This window comes from Astyanax mexicanus, chromosome 11 (genome assembly GCF_023375975.1).
Source record: "Astyanax mexicanus isolate ESR-SI-001 chromosome 11, AstMex3_surface, whole genome shotgun sequence".
NCBI lineage: Eukaryota > Metazoa > Chordata > Actinopteri > Characiformes > Acestrorhamphidae > Astyanax > Astyanax mexicanus.
This window is the reverse complement of record NC_064418.1, coordinates 23,012,198-23,034,898: the sequence shown is the minus strand read 5'-3', so window position 1 is coordinate 23,034,898 and position 22,701 is coordinate 23,012,198. Positions and strand designations below refer to the sequence as shown.

At 40.0% G+C, this 22,701-nt stretch overlaps 1 long non-coding RNA gene across 1 annotated transcript in view; it reads left to right on the top strand.

The window, feature by feature from the left end:
* The first annotated feature begins 12,320 nt into the window (after positions 1 to 12,320).
* The window catches only part of LOC125805051 (uncharacterized), a 67,917-nt gene continuing 57,536 nt past the window's right edge, over positions 12,321 to 22,701 (top strand). The window contains exon 1 of the long non-coding RNA XR_007441331.1: positions 12,321 to 13,892. This is a non-coding gene — a long non-coding RNA (uncharacterized LOC125805051). The remainder of the gene's footprint in view (positions 13,893 to 22,701) is intronic.

Below are 22,701 nucleotides of genomic sequence, written 5' to 3'. Positions count from 1 at the left end.
AATAGGCATATGGCTTCTGGGGAACAGGCCTTGTTTATTCTGGATCATTTAGAGGCCCTGCTATAAAGGAGTTAAAATTTAGGCCAAGAGAGAAAAGAGATGATCCTAAAAAGGTCTTTGAAATTAAAAATAACTTTTTGGGGGCTCACGGTCGTACATTTTGCTCCAAGAAAAGTTTTTTTTTTCTTGTAGGCAGTGTGAAGGTGAGTCTTTACAGGATTTTTCACATGCTCTTTTTGCATTAATGGAGCAAGTGGTGCAGTATGCCCTGGAGTGTATGTCTAATTCTACAGTTTTAGATGGTAATCTGCGGAGGGAGCTAAAGCATTATATGTTTGTTTACATCCTTGTCACACCTTAGCCTGTGTCTGTCTGTTGTTTCTATCCTCTGCTCTCATGTGTTTACTCCCCCATGCTCTGCTAGAGCACATGGCTTTTTGTTACTGTTATGTCTCCATCCTTGCCCCGCCCTGGCCCAGCCCTTGCCGTTAGTGTTGTCACCTTGTGTCTTGTTTTTAACCGTGCCCCCTCCTTACCGGTCCTCACCCTCCTTGTGTATAAATAGCCCTTGTATGAGTGTTTGCTTGTCAAGTCTTTTGTATCCTTGTGTTCTGTATAGCCCTGTATTAATTTTGTAGTTTGTTATCCTAGAATCTGGCTTCGGCCGCCTCTGATCATGTGCTCACGGCTCTGGCCGCCTCTGATCCTGTGCCCACGGCTCCGTCCACCTCTGATCCTGTGCCCGCTCGCAAAAAGTGTTCTCCCAGACCTACTTCAAGGTCTCCTGCTCCAGCCCCTCGAACTCTGCCCAGGCTGGTTCCACAGACTTTGAACTTCACCAGTCCTGGGCTCCAGTCTATGTTCGTATCTGTAACTGTGTCTGTACCAGTCTTAGTCCCAGTTTCTGTCTGTATCCCTGTACCTGTGTCTAGTCATGTTTCAGTTCCTGTTACCATCACTGTGTTTGTGTCCGTCCCAGTTAATGTATTTGTCCCAGTTCCACTGTCCAGTCTTGTCCAGTCCCAGTTCCTGCTCACTGCCCAGTCTTTTGCCCAGCACCCTGTCCAGTCCTCGTATGTATCCCCTGTTCAATCTGTTGCAACCCATGGTTCAGTGTCCGGCCCTGCTCCGTCTGTGTTTCAGTCCCCTGTCCAGTCTAAGTGTTGTCACCTTGTGTCTTGTTTGTAACCCTATAGTTACAAACTATAAATAGCCCTTTGTATGAGTGTTTGCTTGTCGAGTCTTTTGTATCCTTGTGTTCTGTATAGCCCTGTATTGATTTTGTAGTTTGTTATCCAAGAATCTGTTTCTTGAATTCAGGTCTGTTTTGTGTTCCCTTGTTTTTCTATGTTTAAGAGTTATGTTTTGGAGTTTCTTGTTTCCTTAGTTTTTCTTAGTCTTCATTTTTTTTAAGTTAATAATATATCCTAGTCTTGTTTTTCTGAGTTTTTGCATTACCCAGGTGTTTTCAGTTTTTGGCTTTATTTATCTTATTTGTTTAATAAATATATGTTGTATCTGCACTTATGTCCACCCTCCTTATCTGTGACAATCCTCAGTCTACTCTATTAGACGTATGTTAGGAGGCAATGAGGTGGGTTGAGGAAGGGAGTTAGCACGACATGAGAGCCAGGAGTTATTCTGTCCCGGTTTCTACCTTTGCGCATTATAATGCATTGCAACCTACTTTAGCCAGGCAAGGAGAAGATATTTTTGAGCTAGCAGCAATAAAGAAAATGATAAAGACACAACAGGAACAGCTTAATCTGCTATCTCAAAGTATTAAATCCCTGCAGTCTAGAGGTGCAACTCCTGTTATATGTAGGCATTGTAACCAGCCAGGCCATATTGCCCGGTATTGTTATGTGATCCCGCACCGGTCCAGCAGCAGACTCCACCTCCCCAACAAAATCGTCCCTATACTTTAGGTAGGCAGGCAGAAAACTTTAACCCTCTGAATTAAAGAGCCACAATTCAGGAGGGCCAGTTAATGGCTCACAAGGGTTGAAGCCTGATGATAATTTGGTCCCTTCTAATTTACTGGGTATCATTGTTACTATGGGGGTTCTTTGTCTCTTAGATACCAGGTCCATGGTAACTACTGTTTCCACGGGAACCCCTAAGGCAACAGGTAACAGTCTCTTCACAGGTAAATATGGCCGGTCCCCTTAGCAAGGTCATCCAAAATTTAGAGTTGCCCCAGTTGTCGTCTGACGAAAAGATACAGGTTAGGTCCTTATCGCAGCAATATCAATCTGTATTTTCTGCTCATGATGGTGATTTGGGCTGTACAAATCTAATCACTCATGAGATCCCTTTGGTAGATGATGAGCCAGTACGTCAGAGATATTGACAGATTCCTCCTTTTGACTATGAGGCTGTTAAGGAGCATATCCATCAGCTATTGGAAAGTCAGGTAATTCGAGAAAGTAGGAGCCCTTATGCTTCACCAATCGTGATTGTTAAAAAGGAAAAGATGGAAAGATGCATTTCCATTGCCTCGTATTGAGGAGTCTTTGGATGCTCTCTCTGGGGCTCAGTGGTTTTCAACCTTAGATCTTGCAAACGGTTATAATCAGGTTGCAGTGGCAGAAAGAGATAAGGGTAAGACAGCTTTTTGTAATCGAATGCCCTTTGGAATATGTAATGCGCTGAGCACATTACAGCGCCTCATGGAATGTATGTTTGGTGACCAAAGGTTTCAGACTCTTTTGCTGTATTTGGGGATATCATTGTTTTTTCATCCACTGTGCTTCAACATCTAGAAAGGTTCACAGTGGTTTTTGCCAGGCTTCAGAAAGAGGGTCTAAAGGCTAAATTGGACAAGTGTAATTATTTTTGAGCAACATGTTAATTATCTTTGCATAAGCTGGTAGCAGAGACTGTTGGTACCAGGAAACGCAAGGGGTCTGGGAAGCCAGTGGATAGTGGGTGGACTAGGGAGTGTGAGCATGGATTTCAGGGTCTGAAGGAGAAGCTGGTGACTGCTCCGGTGTTAGCATATGACGACTTTTCTAAACCGTTTGTACTGGAGATCGATGCCAGCAATGCTGGATTGGGTGATGTGCTTGGTCAGGAACAGGAAGGTAAGGTTAGGCCGGTGGCATATGCCAGCAGGGGAACTACAGAGCATAAGAGGCTGAAGCTTTCGGCTTTAAAGTGGGCACTAACCAAAAAGTTTAAAGATTACCTTTTGGGACAAAAATGCAAACCGGTGTTGGAGCTTTTAAGGCAGTGGGGTTGGCTCTCCCCCGAGGATGGCCTTCTCTATCGCCAGTTGATGATGCCAGAAGGGGGGAAGGAGATAATCCAGTTGGTGTTGACTAGGATTTTGCAGGACGATGTTTTTAGGCTGCAACACAATGACCATGTAGTGGATTAAACAGAGGATTTCTTCATTGCTTGGACACACACACACACACTACCCCCATCTTATGGTCTAAAAGGAATGTTCTAACTTTACAATCACCCCCAGAAGAACACTCTAGAAGCCTTGGAGTAATCTTTTTCAAACAACCTTAAATTTCAAAATGACATTTCCTGACTATTTCTTCACTCAGCCTCGCTCAAGAGCCCTAAATGCGAGTTTAGGGTAAAATTCTGTTGACATTCCTCCAAGTCGTAAACCTCGGAGTTAATGTTAAACATTTGGAACACCAAATGAACACCAAACATTTGCAACACCATCACTAGGACGGGACTGCGGACTTAAGAGAGTGTCAAAACTTAATTAATGCCTTGGAAATTGTTAATTCACCAAATATTATACCAATTTAGGGGTTTGTGCCTAGTTATTTCTGCAATCACTTAGAAATAAGATTAATGAAGTTAAGAGAAATGTTCTAAGCTTGGAAATTCCATGGACCGTTTGTAAGTGAGACTCTCTCTCTGTTCACCAACCTCCCCAACCGTCGTAAATTCCGACAGGCAAGGACCGAGCCTTATCTAAGCACTCAGCAAAGGGGAGGAATTTCTCACTAAGAAGATTTTGCTTAAAATACATATATATTGACTATATAAAAAAATGTGTTTTATAGAATGTTTACTAAATAATGGTATATGTGTCTGGTATATGGTATATGTGTTTGGATTTGTCCTGATTAAAGTTTCCTACACATTCAAGTCTGAATCAACAAGGTTTAAATAGCATTTGATAATTTAGCTTTATTTGGTTATCAGTGGTTTAACAAGGTATTATCTTTTAAGTGATTTAATTGGGTTTAAATAATAACATGTCTCTTGATCTCTTTCCATCTTTCCATCCATTGATGTATTTCTAAGATTATTTTGAATATTACAAAACTGTTTGTGGGCAAAATATATATATTACATTTATTGTGATTCAATTGTAAGATTGTTGTTTCCTGAATTTATCCTCACAAACTGGTATGCTGAAGAATGTATTTTGATCCACTGTTTAGTTGAGTTTTCTTTTGGTTTGGTCTATTAGAAAAATAGACCACTAGCTGAAGCATGGTGACCATGTGGGGGGGATTTATGGCCCTTTGTGAATAAGATCATCTTCCCTGCCAAAGTTTGAAATTGCTCCTAGACCAATCAAAACACAGACATTTGGGCCACAGGGCCAATCGTAGCTCAAGGGCCAAACAGGCCACAGAGACTAATAGTTAAGCTGGGCAGACACAGTTGAGTTTCCAGTTCAGTAGAGTTCAGTCAGAGCAGTTGGAAGAGAAGCAGTGCAGTTGGAGTTGGAGAAGCAGTGGGAGAAGATGGGTTGAAGGAAGCAGTTGTAGAGAGAAGTTAGAGGAGAGAGGTTAGAGAGGGCCTAGAGATGAAGAAAGGATAGACTGTTAGTTTAGTCATCTTAGTTTAGTTTTCTTAGACCAGTGCATTTAATCTTCTTCAAGTATATTAATATTAGCTATCCTAGTTAAAATATCTAAGGTTATTTTACAATTACAATTACAACTTTTAGCTAAAGTACAGCTGAAAAAGAGATCCGCCAGATCCAACCCAGAAACCTGCGGTCCGGAGGCCACCGGCAAGCCACCTGAGAGTGGGGATTTACCCTGTGGGTTCTAATGGGGCTCCGTGCTGACACAGGAAGTCAAACCATCCTGCAGACGTGATCACGTGATCCTTTCTCGGGGTGAAGAATCAGACGACCAACCCAGACGGACGTCACCAAGGCCCACTTCAACAACTCAGAGTAAGGCAGAGCTGGGTTTAATCTTTCGGCAGATGGTGTCTGTTGGTCATGGTCTGGGTTGGGTCTTTAATAGAGCGTCTTTAGTATAGATGACTCATTTTGAGTGTCTTGGGTGGAAATAAGAATTGGTTTCGTAGACTTAAAATGCCTTAGACCCTTATTTAGAAATATTCACTTAATAGTTCTATTAATCTTTATTCCTTTCATATCAGCATTATAACGTGTTTGTTGTTTTATTTCTCATTTATCATTCTACACTATGATTTGATATCTAATGGCTACATTTATGACTTTTTAATGAATTATTTACTCATATCTGTGTGATTTAATAAATACTTTTATTTTACAAAACCTGTAATTTCAGTGTGTTTTCTGGATAACTTGGTTATGAAAATTTCTGTCACCTGTAGAAACCACACCCTGAGATGTCTTGTGTTATTAATTAGTTTGATTAATTAATTTATTAATTAATCTAATTAAATTAATTTAATAACTGGCGCCCAATTAAAAATATTTCAACATCTCAATTAGCACCAGGTATTAAAACCACTGAGCCCGCTACAACCACGGCCATCAAGGTAGGGAGCACACCTATGAATTGATTCGCAGGTGATGTTATTGGTCTGGTATGAGTAATGATATTCAGCAGAGCTGTCAGAACTGTAGTCAATGTGCAGTTTCTAAATCTAATCAGCCACCGGTTTGTGCTCCTATGGGGCATCTTTAGGTTTCCAAAACAAATCAGATTGTGGCAACTGATTTTACGACTCTAGAGCAGTCTGGTCATGGCAGAGAGCATGTATTAATCATGACTGATGTATTTTTTAAATATACTCAGGCAGTTCCAACAAGAGACAAGAGAGCAAATACTGTTGCTAGTGTCTTGGTTCATGAGTGGTTTTACAGGTTTGGGGTGACAGCATGACTGCACTTAGACCAGGGGCGAAATTTTGAGTGCTGTGATTGCCCAGTCGTGTCTTCTGTATGAGGTGCAAAAGACCCATACAACACCAATTCGGCCTCGGGGCAATGGACAATGCAAACGATTTAATAGGATGCTACACAACCTCCTTCAAACGCTCCCCACTGAGCAGAAGGAGTGTGGACTCAACATCTGGCTCAGAAGGTTTTTGCATATAATACAACTTGTCATCAAACTACCAGTGAATCGCCTTATTTTTTAATGTTTGGACAGGTTCCCAAACTTCCTGTGGACTTCCTGCTGGCAACAGTGGAGGAACCAAGTAGTGGTGGTTTTGGGGATTGGGTGGCAGAGCACCAGAGAACCTTGGATGAGACGTATCAGCAAGTGAGGGGTCGTTTGGAGGGGGCTGCAGAAATGAGAAAAACTAGTCACAATCAATGGGTAAATTATGTGCCTCTGGTAGAGGGATAGTTGGTGTATTTGCGAGACCTGGGCATTCGGGGTCAAAACAAAATAAAAAATCAGTGGTCCTATTTATCGGGTGCTTAAGGCTCCTCCAAATAGAAGCTCAGTATATAGCATTGGTATGGTGGATAATCCATTGGTTCTAAAATATATGCATCATTACTACTTGACATTGGTACCGGTAACTGTGTGTCCTTCCAGTTCAATAGACCCAGGCCTGTGTCCAGAGGAGTCTGAGAATCCATCTGGGGAAGATGAGCATTTGGTCCCAGTGGTGCTGACCAAGGAGGCCATGACAGTACCTCCTGGTACCATTGCTTCATTGGTTCCAGTGCATGATAATGTGGGCCCAGTGTGAAGGGGCCTACAATGACCTCTAGCACAGGTACGTCTGTGAATGCTGACTTGATTGGACCTGGTCCACTGGTAGAAGAAGCATTAACAGAGCCGGTGAGTGTAGAGGGCCTACGGGGAACTGCACGACCAAATGCGGGATCACATTCCAATCACCACCATTTACCTAGATCAGTCAGTTCTAACATGACGTATATACTGGGGAGTGCCCCAGTTATTTCCCTTTGATCTAGCATGCTGCCAGCTTTTGCGTGGTTGGTGGCACAGTTAGGGTTTTCTGGGCATTATTGATTGTATTTTTAAGAGATACTTTTATATGTCTTTGGTTATAGATTTGTGTTATTTTAGGGTGGATACAGTTCTCCAATTAACGGAGGAAGGCTGCTTTTTACGCAGGAGTGTGGGTTATGTAAGAGTGGATTGTAGCGGTGGAGCTTTTAGTGGTGATGCCTAAGTTAGTGCTCTGTTAAAGTTAACGTATAGTAAGATTCTCTGTGTTGGTTAATAGTGGATGTGGGGAAAATTGTACGTTTATGCAGTGAGTGGGTTCTTTTAATTGTGTGTTTCTTATAGAGACTATCAGCTGCTTTGCTGCCTTTGTTTCCTCTCGGCCGGAGCTCATTGTGCCGGTCTGGCTCTAAACTGCTCGCTCTCTGTAATAATTACCTGCTGCTGCTCTTGCCCGTGCCAGCCGTTTTACTCTGCTTTTGCTTATTGCCTCCACTTTCTCTGACTGATCTCAGCTGCCGACTCTGTCTGCTCCGGCCACTATCCACGCTTGCTATTGGCCGCTTGCTGGCTGCTTTCACTGCTGGACCGTCATCTTATTCGCTGTGGCCGTTGGGCTGGCTGCTGATTGGATTAAGTGTTTCTCTTAATATGGGGCTATAGCAATTTTTTTCTTTTCTTTTGTTTTTTTCTTTTCTTTTTCTTCTGCTTCTTTATTATTATTTTGTTGTTGTTATTATTATTATTGTTTTGTTTTTTTGTATTAATATTTTATTTATAATTTACCCATTAATAATTAGTCCTTTTTTGTGGGTATTGTGTTCTCTTTTTGTTTTGTTGTTTTGTGTTTTTTTTTATTTAGTTACTGTCAGGTTTAGGAGCAGGGGGGACGCGGAGGCAGACGCAGATGCGAGTAAGTATTTATTATATATTGTAGTATCTTGAGCTGCGATGTCATGTAGATCCATGAAATAAGTCTTCACAGATACTGTTCTGTGTATTAAAGAAAATGTATTATAGAAAAGAATAATTAGTACAAAAAACAGCATCATAACAAGCACCCGGGTTGGCTTGGAGAGAGTTGTCACTGGTCTGATCCTGAGCTCTCTGGCTTGAATTCTTGAAGTCCCACCTTTTATGTTTAAAAACATCTCACAGCTGGAAACACTTAACAAACGCTCCTATGGTGCACATACATAGAATATACACAAGTCAGTCTGACGCAATGCATGGGAGGGGAAAGAAGTGTCCCCCATACCTTCCAAACACAGAAACAGGGCAAGGACATGCCAGTTACAGACTGCACTTGGGAAACTGGGTAGTACTGCACCTAATCTGCTGTGTCACAGAGGTGGTACTAATTCTCAGTTGTGTGTGTGTCTGTTTGTGTGTGTGAGATGGTTTTTTTTTTCACAAAATAGACTAAAATGTTGTGCAGTTTCACTCTTCTTTTTTTGTGTAGGTGTCGGAGTGGTGCTTTCCCTGTTTTAGGTGAATGCTAGACATTGCCATTCTCTCTTACTTGTTTTTATAGTAAATAAATTTGTATACTTTTTGAGTGACCTGTCTGTTTGCATCCTTTTCATTAAGTTGAAAGCGGTGTGTGGGGAATATGTTCTGTATTTTGGTCAAAATTGGTGGCACATTCCTTGGGTGGGTAAACCAAGGTGGCGTAGTCAAAAGGTAAATGTTGTATCACCACATAAGCAACCAAAAAAATCTAACCAGCCACTTTGGAGCCGAAAAAGCCATCTCTTCTTAGTGTGCTGAGCCAGAAGAACCGGCTCCCTAGAAAGAGCCGGAATACCAATCACTACTATTTAAAGGTACATTCTGTATGAAATGAGAGCGAGCATGTTTAATGGTTATAGCAGTCCAAAGAGTTTGCCCAGGACGGACTGCACACTTCAAATAGAAACGTACTGGCTAAAGCCCTGTTGACAAGAGCTGCCAGTGCTTTTAATCAAGATGTTTCCTTAATGTCTGATGATACATACTGATTATATTATGATTTACTACTGAAAATAAGTTACATATTGGTCCTTTAAGAGATTTCTTGATTGAGGTGTGGCTAGCGAAACTGGTGAGTTAAAGAGCAGTTATATTTTAACAGTGTGTGTGTGTGTGTGTTGTGGGGATGGGGGGTGTGGAAGATTATAAAATAACAAGCTTAGGTTTAAAATAATCATGCTAGCCAAAGCCTTAACTATGATTAAAACACATATTACACAAATAGATCTATGAAAGCTATAAATCTATATTCTACTAATCATTAATCACTGAATCAAGAGTTAGTCACTAAAACCACACGTACACACATTTATTATTTGATTCATATTAGCAGCAATGACCTTTACATGGGTCAACCGAGAAAACACACTTCCTCTTGTTATGCTACAAATCTTGAGGTTACAGAGGTTAGCAGACTAAAAGAGTTCCTCTTTTGCTCCTACGCTCTAGGGATAGGTCAACAAGAGAATAGCTGGATTGAAGCCAAGGAATAAGGTACATTTTGTAACCTTGCATTTAAAGATTGCGTCTACAAAATTATACATGCAGCTTCAAGCTTTGTTAAAGATATACTAACTAATTAATCTTACTGTAGATGTAGTAGAACTAATTAATCTTACTGTAGATGTAGTAAAATTATTATCAATAAAAGAGAGTATCAATTGAGAGGAACCGTGCCTTGTTGACCTTAAGACATGTCGCAAAGGGGAAATTGATTCTTCCTTGTCACCTTGGCAAGGGAAGTTGACCACCTACGATTTCTCAGAAGCAAAGGTCAAGACAGCTTTCGGGTTCCTAAAGAAAGTCTGGAAAACTGAAGTATACCATATTTGGAAAGATAAGCATAAAAATGAGAAGCCACCTAGCAACTAGGTACGTCACAAAAGGGTATAAAGGATGGAGTCAGAAATGCCGAGGTTCAGAAGAACTCGGGGCGACATGCCTGTAATGTTCTTCCCAGATCTGAAATGTTCTTCCCAGATCTGAAATAAATCATACTTGTTCACTCTCAATCTCCGTGTCGTCTGAATCCTTGGATCAACGAACATGCAACACAAAAAGCTAAGACAGATTTTTCTACAATTTGGTGACCTTCCGACGTGATCTAAGGTTTCGGACGGCGAGGACCACAGCTGACAGACTTCATCACTCTTCTGGGCCCATCCTAAACAGGTGAGCAGATTGCCTTTTTATTAAAAAATCTGCATATTGGCTATGTAAAACATACAGAATGAGTGATGGGATCCAGTAGGCTAAAATCCTGGTAAATTGGATTGAACAACAAAATTTATTTTTTATTTTTTTTTCTCTCTTTCTTCTATTTTATGTTTAAGAAACCGGTATTAAAGGATAAAAAAGGATAAAAGGAAAAGGATAACAGTGCTTAGTGAGACCGAGGTGGTGGCGTACCTCAATCTGCCCATATTGGGTTAAGTGTAAGGGCTAGGAAGAGAGGGTTCCTTGAAAGTGGTTAATTCTAAATAAAATAAAGGACCGGGAGGGTGGCGTCCCCCCCCCATCCCTGATCAAGGTGGGATAATTGCCGGGAAAGAGAGAGGGTCATTCCCTAGGCGTGGTCCACCTTAAACCCAGACAGTTATACAAACTGCTGGGAGATTTTTAAAACTTTTTTATTTTCTTTATTTTAAGTTTTTAGTTTAAAGAACGGGCACTGAAATACTCTGCAGTAGTGTTTTCTGCTCAGGAGCAGGAAAGAAGGAAAAGAGTATGTAGTTTAAATAAAAATAAGAAAAACAAAATAAAAATACATATGCTATTGGTATTGTACAACTAAGGTAAAGCAATTGCTAATTGTTGATTTAATTGTTGTATGTGATTTGTGCGCGCGGGGGGTTAAATAACAATAATACAATATATATATATATATATAAGAAAATAATAAGGATATAAAAAAACCTAACTATACAAGGTAAAGATCTATCTGTAAACAGAGCAGTGCAGTAGATGTTACTAATGGTCATAAATAATTAAATAATTGACAGAGTAAAGTGCAATGTCATCTATTATGACAGTGACTAATGTGAAATAGAAATATAATATAATATACATATGCATACGTTATAAGACAGTTCTAAAATGAAAATGTGAATACCCAATCATGAGTACAGTGTACTTTAATGTAAGCAAGGTTGGGGAAGTGTTAATATAAATAATTAAGCTGTTGAATAATGTCAGAGAGGTGTGTGACTGGATAGATAATTAGAGAATTTAGAGAATTTAATAAAGGGATTATGGGGTTGGTTAGCAAAACAAATTACAAATAAAAATAAAAAAGAAAAAGAAAAGGGGGAGTCAGAATTGAGGAAAATAATTAGCTTAATTTTGGGTATTGGACTATATCTTGGGGGCCCTAACCTAACAGGGACATATGTCTAACTCTATATTCTATAAGCAAAGCTAATAATGGAAATAATGAATGTGTGTGGCTGTGTCGGAATCGTTTCCTATTGCAGAAATACTAAGCAATTTGGATTGGCCATTTTTGCAGTGCTTTGTAAAAACTGAGCAGTACATTTTTCCCCATATAGTTCACTATTAACTACATTATATTGTAATAATAATGTACAGAAGATGTATGCTGGAAATTCCAAAATATACTATGCCATGCAGTACTGCTGTGTCAGATGTCCTCAGAGCAGGACAAATAAACATGGTTTCTTGTTTGATTGTTAAATAATCAGTTCAATAAATAGAAAATGCTACATAGTGAATAGTGAATGAGTTACTGAGTGAGCCATTCCAAACACAGCTTTTTCTATCAGGTGATTTAGTCAATTATCTTACTATTCGTTTCTGATTCAGACTGATCTCAGTTCAGCCCTAGCTGAATGAGACTTATATAAGACGGATGTAATATCTAATTTATCTATGTTCTCATGTATCTTAGCCTATGCTGACATTTGGATCCTCTTAAGAGGGATAGTTGATTTCAGAAACCAATGAGGAAAGACCTTATTTATTTGAAAAATGAAACTCAGTATTGGATGTAATACAAGCATTAGTGAATTGGGTCTTTCTCATTTTAAATAAGGGGAAATAAAGTGTATTTAAAAATGCAGCTCTCTGTTTTGCTTTACGGTATTAAAAATAGATTAGAAAGAGATCTGGAAAACAGCATAAATTTAGTTTTCATGCTTATACAATGCCACCTATAAGACAAATGCATAATTTTCTGGCTGTAGCATGAACGAAATCAGCTAAGCAATATAAAATTGTTTCATCTGCATAATGGTAAAGTTTGCAATCTGAGAAGCAGAGCCAGCAATATAATTTATGTATATATTAAATAAAACTGGACCAAAATTTAACCTTGTGATACATCTGTGAGATACAGATGCCAAATCTGAATAATTATTCATTGACATGCACTCTTTTGGGTCTATTCCAGAGCAGTGGCATCAAAGCAAATAATTTAAGCTAAATTCAGTGGGAGAAAAAGGGTGATACTGATGGTAATAAGGAAAATCTGTATACAATAATAACAAATAATAAACTATGGATACTCGGTGCCTTGCACAGGCTTTCACTGTGAACACCAGAGTGTGAGTTTATGACAGTATGACATACCTGGGTTTGCGCTCCCTAACTGTGCCCTGCAGGAACACTACGGCACTGAATGTTGATAAAACAGTGCTGCTACGCTGTGTGTGGTTCAGTGGGCTAGGCTGGTTAGCCAAAGACGGGTAAGATCCCAACATATTACACAGGGACAACCTAAGACAGGCACAGTCTCGATCTGACCACCACATGCATTTTAACAGAAAACGGAGAAAACATCGTGGAAGGGAAGCGCAGCCCAGGGGGAGAGTGAGTGGATGAATGAAGTGATGGGGTGTGTGTCAGTGGAGGCCTGGGCAGGGTAGACAGTAATGGACAGTAAGAGGGTGAAGCAATTTTGGGTTAAGTTCTCTGAAACAGAAATTCTGTTTCAGAAAAAGGGGGAGATTTAAATAGATGATCATTATTGCCACCATTATTTGCCCAATAATTATTTTATACTTTTTATAATAATTATTTTATACTTTTTATTTATTATTTTTTTTTAAACCTATTACCTTTTTCATCCCTCACCACTATTACTAAAATTTTTTGACCAATCATTATTTTATAGATATAGAGCATTTTTTAAACTTTTAGCTTGTTTATCTTTTTAAAGTTTGGTTTTAAAACAACCTCTATGCAGATGAGCAATTACTTTCAGCAATATTGTAACAGTCTTAACTCTAAGACACACTCAATCCTAATTTAAAAAGAAGAAATAAGAAACTTAGAAATCATAAAATTGAACTTTCACTATTCAACATGTAAGCCACTTTTTGAGCAAGGGAAACAGTAAGTGAGATTTGATAAATTGTTTAAAGGAAATAGATGTATAGTTGATAATTGTGAAAAGCAGTCTGCTGTGCATTGCATATGCATAAATACATATTGAACATATTGATCAGTAAATGTAAAGCATTGTTCGGATTTATTTGCTATAATAACGTGGACAAAGAAAAGCATAACATCTGTGTTTATTAATATTGATAATATTATTGTTTGTAATGGAACGATTGATACAGAGAAAAATAATCACGTTCCACTTATCCCAATTCTTAAAGCACTAAATAAAATCAACTAAATCTAGAAATCAAGGCTTTATAAAATCTTGGGAACTGAATAAAGTCAGAATCATAATTTCTTAATAAATAGCACACCGCAGAAAAATTAAAGTGGCAGGTAAAATAATATAGCCACAAGCGGCGATGCTAAAGTCCAAGCAAAAGTAACCCAAGAAAGCCCAGTACATCAACATGGAACCATTCCTGACACAGAAGCCACATTATGTGTAGTTTGTGCAGAGTTTAAAACTTTGGGCCCTGATATTCTATCAATCAGTGTGGAGATGAATGGGAGAATAGAGCAAGCGTTGGGCTTGCGCCATAGCTATGGTTCTGTATATCACCCCGCCTCACAGGGTCAGGTGGAGCGGATGAATCAAAATTTGAAGGCCAAACTAGCAAAAATTAAACTGACCACAGGCATGAATTGGCTTGATGCCTTACCAATTGCCCTGATCAGCATTAGGAGTTCAGTAAACAGAAGCACAGGCTTCTCCCCATTTGAACTGGTCAGAGGCGTAGCATTCCCGGGGCCGCAAACTGCACTAAAAGCCCCATCCAAACTACCTCATGGCACTGCCAACCAAGGTTACGATCAAGTGTTCAATAAATTAAAAGCTGTATGTGAAGCTTTTTCTGTGCAGGTACAGAACACACTGGAGCAGACGCAAGAGGAGGACAACCCCCCCGAGTTGGCCATAACTCCGTGGGTATACCTGAGAGTCATAAAGCGAAAGTGGTCGGAACCCAGGTGGACAGGCCCATTCCGGGTGGCGGAGAGGACAAGCCACACAGTCCGGCTGGACGGCAAAGGCACCTCCTGGTATCATCTCTCCCAGTGTCGGCCTGCTGATCAACCACAAGCCAAGATAACACGATCAGAAGAGGCAGAAAAGGAGGCCTCAACCAACATAGGGGCAGAATAATCCCCTGAGGCCAGGGGCACGTCGAGGGTAGTCTACCCCTCGCCTCCAGCGCAGATCAACAAGTGCAACCCAGGGCACCAACCTGCGCCACCTAAACTACCACCTGGAGACTCCCTGGGGAGTTGAAGAACTGAACATTTACACCTTTACACATACACATATAGGGCTATAATCAACTATTTACTCATTAGGGGGAACACACTTGTTTTTTGCTATGGCATGGTATGGCAGACGGGGTGGGGGAAGGACTGAAAATAGACTAAGCTGGTCAAATCTACAGATGGGATTGATTCCAACATGGTTGAAAGTACTATTGGTAATAGTGGTGGTTGGCATGATCTGTGTAGAGATAGCGATCCGGAGAAAAGCTGAACCAACTAGTAAGAACAATGGCACGACAGCTGTAGACCCTACAACTAACTACACCACTAATAAGGCCCGTTCACGTAATAATAACTTTCGCAGGACTAAACGCTCAACAGATAACCAAAACGCATGTGTGAAGAAGTTTAAGGGAATGAATATAGAATATGTTCCGTAACGAAAGCTTTAGACGCCCTTAAGGCACTCTCAAAGGAAATGACAGAGAATACAGGGATCGACAATACGCTTACCAATTGGTTAGATAGAACTTTTGGCCAATGGAAGGCAGTGTTTTTATCACTGGCCTCTGCTCTTGCAATATTTGTGGCCATCTTAGTAACATGCGGATGCTGCTGTATTCCTTGCTTGCGAACCCTAATAGAGCGTACCATTATTACAATGTTTGACGACAAACAACGGCCGCCTGAATATATGATGTCATTATTGGATGATAGCCTAGAGGACCACGGGTGCTCTGGGAATCTTCCAGCTTAGTGTTGACCTGTCTTAGGACAGGCCAAAAGGAGGAATTGTGGAAGATTATAAAATAACAAGCTTAGGTTTAAAATAATCATGCTAGCCAAAGCCTTAACTATGATTAAAACACATATTACACAAATAGATCTATGAAAGCTATAAATCTATATTCTACTAATCATTAATCACTGAATCAAGAGTTAGTCACTAAAACCACACGTACACACATTTATTATTTGATTCATATTAGCAGCAATGACCTTTACATGGGTCAACCGAGAAAACACACTTCCTCTTGTTATGCTACAAATCTTGAGGTTACAGAGGTTAGCAGACTAAAAGAGTTCCTCTTTTGCTCCTACGCTCTAGGGATAGGTCAACAAGAGAATAGCTGGATTGAAGCCAAGGAATAAGGTACATTTTGTAACCTTGCATTTAAAGATTGCGTCTACAAAATTATACATGCAGCTTCAAGCTTTGTTAAAGATATACTAACTAATTAATCTTACTGTAGATGTAGTAGAACTAATTAATCTTACTGTAGATGTAGTAAAATTATTATCAATAAAAGAGAGTATCAATTGAGAGGAACCGTGCCTTGTTGACCTTAAGACATGTCGCAAAGGGGAAATTGATTCTCCCTTGTCACCTTGGCAAGGGAAGTTGACCACCTACGATTTCTCAGAAGCAAAGGTCAAGACAGCTTTCGGGTTCCTAAAGAAAGTCTGGAAAACTGAAGTATACCATATTTGGAAAGATAAGCATAAAAATGAGAAGCCACCTAGCAACTAGGTACGTCACAAAAGGGTATAAAGGATGGAGTCAGAAATGCCGAGGTTCAGAAGAACTCGGGGCGACATGCCTGTAATGTTCTTCCCAGATCTGAAATGTTCTTCCCAGATCTGAAATAAATCATACTTGTTCACTCTCAATCTCCGTGTCGTCTGAATCCTTGGATCAACGAACATGCAACACAAAAAGCTAAGACAGATTTTTCTACAGGGGCAACCAATTTTTCAGGCCTGGTCCACACAAATCCAGATATTTTTGCCTCCGTTTTTAAAATTATCTTCGTCCACACGAGCAACGTTTTCAGAAATATCCCTGTCCACAAAGCCACATCACTCAAAAGCACTGAAATGAACAGGGGTTCTCTAGACATTTGGACGTTTTCCCGCCATTCCTCAGCAACAACTACTTAATTTTCAACATCCAACTAATTAACTAACAACTAACGTATCAACTAACTATCTGAGTGATACAGCAGGAAAACTAACATTACAGTGTTACTCCAGAACTACAGAGTCTGTTATAAGGATTAATCTTAACGTGGCTAAATGTAATAAAACAATGAGAAACAAACACCAAACATCTCTAATTTATTTCACTGCATAAGAAACTTAATCAGAATCTATAAACAAATCACTATAACCCACTGACCCGCTGTAAAATCCAGAAAGGTGGGGAGTAAACAGGCTGAATGAGGAGCTCCAGTAACAGTATATGATGTATTTTGAGTTTGTTGGTGTAGCTGGACTATAAGTATAACCAGGGTGGTGTTGGACCAGTATAATTAAAGCTCATACCGATAGGTATGTTACGTTCGGTAACGTCCGCAGCAGGTCCAATTCTCGCCCAAACAGAACGTACACAGGACGTTTGCTTAGAACGTCTGGATGTGGTTTTCTCCATGGAGCAGGAGCAGCTGATTATAACGCTGTTTTCACATTACAGAGTGGTTGGGGAGCAGCCCATCACACAGACGAGACCAGACGTGGGCATTATCCTTTGCCTTTCCATATCTGTCCTGTTTCTCAGAAATGGAATCGGGCTGCTCTTTTTCAAGCCCAAAAACAGGCTAGATTTAGACTTAATTAGGCTACAAACCAAACGACATTACTTGTGAATTTAATGCTAGTACACTGCAATGTTTCTCACAATTGCTCATGTGAATATTGATATTAGTGTTTTCACTGTGCAAGCATCACATTTTCATTGCCTAAATTGTAACATCTACTACCATCACCAATGGCTTATCAAAACCATACAATTACTTCACTTATAAAAATAGCATTAAGCCAAACTGATGCCTGGCCCTCCAAAACAGTCCCAGTGTATCTTGTGTGTATAATAGGAGGAATTGCAAAGAAGTATTTCAGTTTGGCTTGCCAGAAAAAAACAAAACAAAAAAAAACATAAAGGTTTGGTCAGAAGTGTCAAATATATATCACAGAGAACAAAAGACACATTGCATAACACATTCTATTTTTAACAATCTCTATTCTGCACCTGATATTTTTGAGTTAGGCTTTTTGTCAACCTAATAAATACACCAACGTATCCAATCAGCCAAAAATAACAGCAGTACTTGTTTTAAAAGATATTATGGTTACAGGTTAGTTGCTCTTTGGGGAGACAAAAAACTACTAAACAGTTTTTATTGTCAGTATAACATTCAACATGAGACATACTGCTTTGCTATTTTCTTATACATCAGTGCATTTCAGCTGTACATTTAGAGACTCAAAATCATCTTTTTAAAAATGCAGATTGTGCTAGTCATTTTATAATCCTTGATCAGTGGACAGAACTTTCCTCAGTACTGAACTCTCAACACTACATTTCTATTATGAAGGACCAAGATTATATGTGATTAGTAGATGTCCTGTGATTGAATGGAAAAAGTTACTACATCCTGTCATCATCAGCTACGTGGGCTGTGTCTCTCTATACTCTCTATTAATTGGTTTATAGAATGATAGGTGTTCGGCGAGTTGCTTTGATGTTGTGATAAATCTGTCAGAATCTGACTCCCCAATTCTCTTTAGATTTATTTTATTTCTCTGTATAAGTAAGACTTAGTATATTATTACAGTTAATTCCTATAATGTTGCGTGACGCGCCTGCACGCAGAGGGGAGTTAGGAACAGGCTTAAAAACCAGGAACCACCTAAAAAATGAAGAAGAAGAAGAACAAAGACAGTACACATTATTTTTTACATGATATACATACAAGACAAAGTGCAAGCAGAGGCAGCGGTTGCACTGGGGGATTCTGGAGATATTGTCCCATCAGTAATTATCCATGTTCATGTTCATGACCCCCATATATGCAATTAGTGTCTAATGAATAAAAAACTACACATAAATCTACACAGAGAGCGAAAGAGAGTTTATCTTTATCTATAGACTGTCAAAATAAATATATTGCTAAATGTAATCTAATGCTACTACACACTGGATCAACATCTTTGGACTGCAGCACAGTTAGCAGGGCACATTGTCATTGCAGTTAATCATCAAGCACCATCTAAAATAAAATATTTTTCTCCAACGAATGTAGGTTACAGTGCAGTTATATGTTCTTCATATAGCTTGTTAATACTAAAACACATAGCCTTTCCTACTCACCTGTTTTTCACAAGCAGTAGCAGTAGGTCCAAAACGAATGAAGAATAATCGCTCAATGAGGTGAGGAGCACATAGTGGTCTCCAACAATGACATTTCACTGGAAAAAGAAATAAAAGGTAATTAGCTACTACACAGGTGCACCGTGAGGAGGATGGATTTGTTTCAGTCACACTCTCTCTCTCACCCCCGCCCCTCTCTCTGTGTAATTCCGTTTGAGTTTGTTTTTAAATGCTAACAGAGACTGGGGAAACTGGAGATATGCGCAAAGGATATTGCCAAGTACAACTTAACTAAGTAGTATATAATTCACATTATTCCGGATGTCAACTGGGTCACACCATTTGTGAATAATTTGGAAAAAACACTCATTCTATTAATTGTGTTGAGCCATTTAAATTATTTGCGTGTGATTTGTTTACTGCAAACAGCTAAAAGATTGTCAATTGTGCTAAAAAACTTATTTGCAATGATAGCTTGGTTGAACAATCTAGATTGCTACGCAACACTGTGATGAAGTTTCCCTTATATCTCAAAAAGACATACATATATTGAGATATAAAAAAGAACATATTTTTACTTACCTGGGTAAAACTGAAGATGCAGACATTTGCCTGCTGGATCCATGAGGGTCCATGGGACTTGGGTCTATTTAAAGAGAATATGTAAAAATAAAAACAGAAATACAAATATTGGAGCTGCTGAATGTTATAAGAAAGCCCTGCATTTGCAATTTTTCTCTGTTGACTAATTATTATGGTTACTAATGTCTTCCTGAATGGCAAAGCGTTCAAAAGTAGAGGAGGTACTGAACTTTGAAAAATGTATAACAGCTTATTTTTCTGACTTAATTTCACCATTCAGTACAAGCCAGACATATGTAAATTTTAAATTTTTTGCAATTGGAAGGAAATGTTAATACAATTGTTACAATTGTGGTCTGGTATGTTACAGGTCTGAAACCTGTAAATTTATTTGCAATTCCTAAGCCTTTCGTTGCAAAAGATGATATGTAATAAGTTTTGATTAGTCTTTGGACTGTGAGGGACTGTCATGTCCTGGCCCTGTTTCCTGTCTGTCCTCGTACCTGTGTGTTCCCCACATGATCTGTGCCCCTGTCAATTTGTAGCTCCACCCCCTAGCCCCAGGTGTTTCCACTTCCCGTGTGTTTTAATTAGCCCTCCTGTGTCAGTGTTTGCTGTCGGTCTTTGCACCTTCATGTGTTGTTTTGTCGTTCCTCGTTATCCCTTTGCTCTAGTTGTTCTTGCTCAGTGTTTATCTCTGTTTAATTCTAGTTCCCTGTTTATTCCCTGGTTTACTCCCTTGCCCTGTTTAGTTTATCCTGTCTTGTTTTAGTTCCATTATTAGTACTCCCTGTTTGTTTGTTAGTTTATCTCTTATTTATTCCTTGTTTATTTCGTTGTTTTCTGCCCCCTGTTTATCGCTTGTTTATTCCTTGGTTGTTTATGTTTTCTCGTTTCGCCCGTTTGTTTTTGTTTCAGTTTTTTTGTTTCAGTTTCTTTGTTCTCTGTTTATTTGTTTATTTATTTAATAAAACCCCCTTTACCTGCACTTGCATCCGCCTCCTCGACTCCCTGCCTGGTCTACCCTGACAGAAAGAACGACCACACCATGGACGTAGCGGGTAATCCGTGGGACTATTCCGAAGCTCACTCGGAGGCTACGCCCAGCTCTGAAGCTCACTCGGAGGCTACGCCCAGCTCTGAGGCTCACTCGGCGACCACGCCCAACTCTGAGACTCCTTCGGCACTCAGGCCGAACTCCACAGCTTCTTTGGCTGCTGAGCCACACCCCCTACCGCCCCGGAACCTGCATACGCTGCTGTGCAAACCTCCTCCAGCTGCACAAGTCGCCTCACCGCCAGCTCCCGCTGCCTGAGTCGCCACCCCACCAGTTCCTACTCCCAGAACTTTGTTGGGCCCTAAGCCTCGCCTTCCTAAGCCTGCCCCTAGGCCGCCGGACTATGCCCTAAGAACTGTGCCCAGGCTGGCTTCACGGACCTCCCCTCAGACTTTTGCCAGTCCTGGGCACACACCTATGTTTTTTGTTCCTATGTCTCTCCCTGTTTTGGCTCCTGTCTCAGTTTATGTTCCTGTACACGTCTCTGTCTCTGTTCCTGTCTCAGTCACCGTGTTAGTGTCCGTCCCTGTTGATGTTTTTGTCCCTGTTCCCATGTCCAGTCTCCGTCCCCTGTCCAGTTCCCCATCCAGTCTCCGTCCCCTGTCCAGTTCCCCGTCCAGTCTCCGCCCCCTGTCCAGTCCTTGTTGCCTGTTTATTTGTTTATTTATTTAATAAAACCCCCTTACCTGCACTTGCGTCTGCCTCCTTGACTCCCTGCCTGGTCTACCCTGACAGGGACACAGGGAGAATGTGCCAACTGCACACAGAAAGACCTGGGTCACCCCAGTTAGGAATCAAACCCAGGTCTACTCCTAACTACTTTTTACTGACTTACTGAAGCACAAAATTGGTTTGGTAACCTCATTGAGCTTTGAACTTCATAGCCAGGTGTATCCAATCATGAGAAAAGGTATTTAAGGTGGCCAATTGCAAGTTGTTCTCCTATTTGAATCTCCTCTGAAGAGTGGCATCATGGGCTCATCAGAACAACTCTCAAATGATCTAAAAACAAAGATTGTTCAACATAGTTGTTCAGGGGAAAGATAGAAAAAGTTGTCTCAGAGATTTAACCTGTCAGTTTCCACTGTGAGGAACATAGTAAGGAAATGGAAGATCACAGGGACAGTTCTTGTTAAGCCCAGAAGTGGCAGGCCAAGAAAAATATCAGAAAGGCAGAGAAGAAGAATGGTGAGAACAGTCAAGGACAATCCACAGACCACCTCCAAAGAGCTGCAGCATCATTTTGCTGCAGATGGTGTCACTGTGCATCGGACAACAATACAGCGCACTTTGCACAAGGAGAAGCTGTATGGGAGAGTGATGCGGAAAAAGCCATTTCACAAACAAAGTCGCCTGAGGTATGCAAAAAGCACATACCTCAGGCAAAAGCACACCTCAGGCGACTCTGTTTGTGGCGTGCTTGCAGAAATGGCTTCTTTCGCATCACTTTCCCTTACAGCTTGTCAACTCTTTTGCCAAATTAAAAAAAATAATAATAGTGACGTTAAACCTGAGAAATTCTTCTTAATCTTCTTAATCTTCTGCCTGAAATAACGGATAACCCTCCAGATCGGTAAAACTAAATGTATTTGTGTTTAATATATTCTAATGCCTTATTGCTTTTATTTTGAAATGGAAACTTGGGTAAAGCATAAAAACAAGACACTTCCGTAGTAATTCGTTGCTTATTGTTGCCCACTAAACGCAGCTGAAATGTGACCCCAACTGAAAAGATCCAAGGCGACTGGCAGTGTGCAGAGCAGCAAGGGCAGGAGATAAAGCATGGATAAAAATATCTCAGATTCCCCAGACACGCAAAAAAATCCATAATTTTTTATTTAAGGCATGCTTATAATGTATTTAATGTATTAATGCAACATTTACTGGCATGTTCCCTAAAACGGTAAGTCCAAGGAACTAGAACGACCCACATTACACATTTTATTATTAAAACAATTATTATAGTTAATTTTATATTTTTGAGAGTCCAACAAACTGGATTTTTAAAGATGTAATTGAAAAATGTTTATTATTACAAATATAACCACATTAATGGACATTACAAGTAATTTAACATTTTAGTCTTTGGCATTCCTGGATTTGTTGCTCCG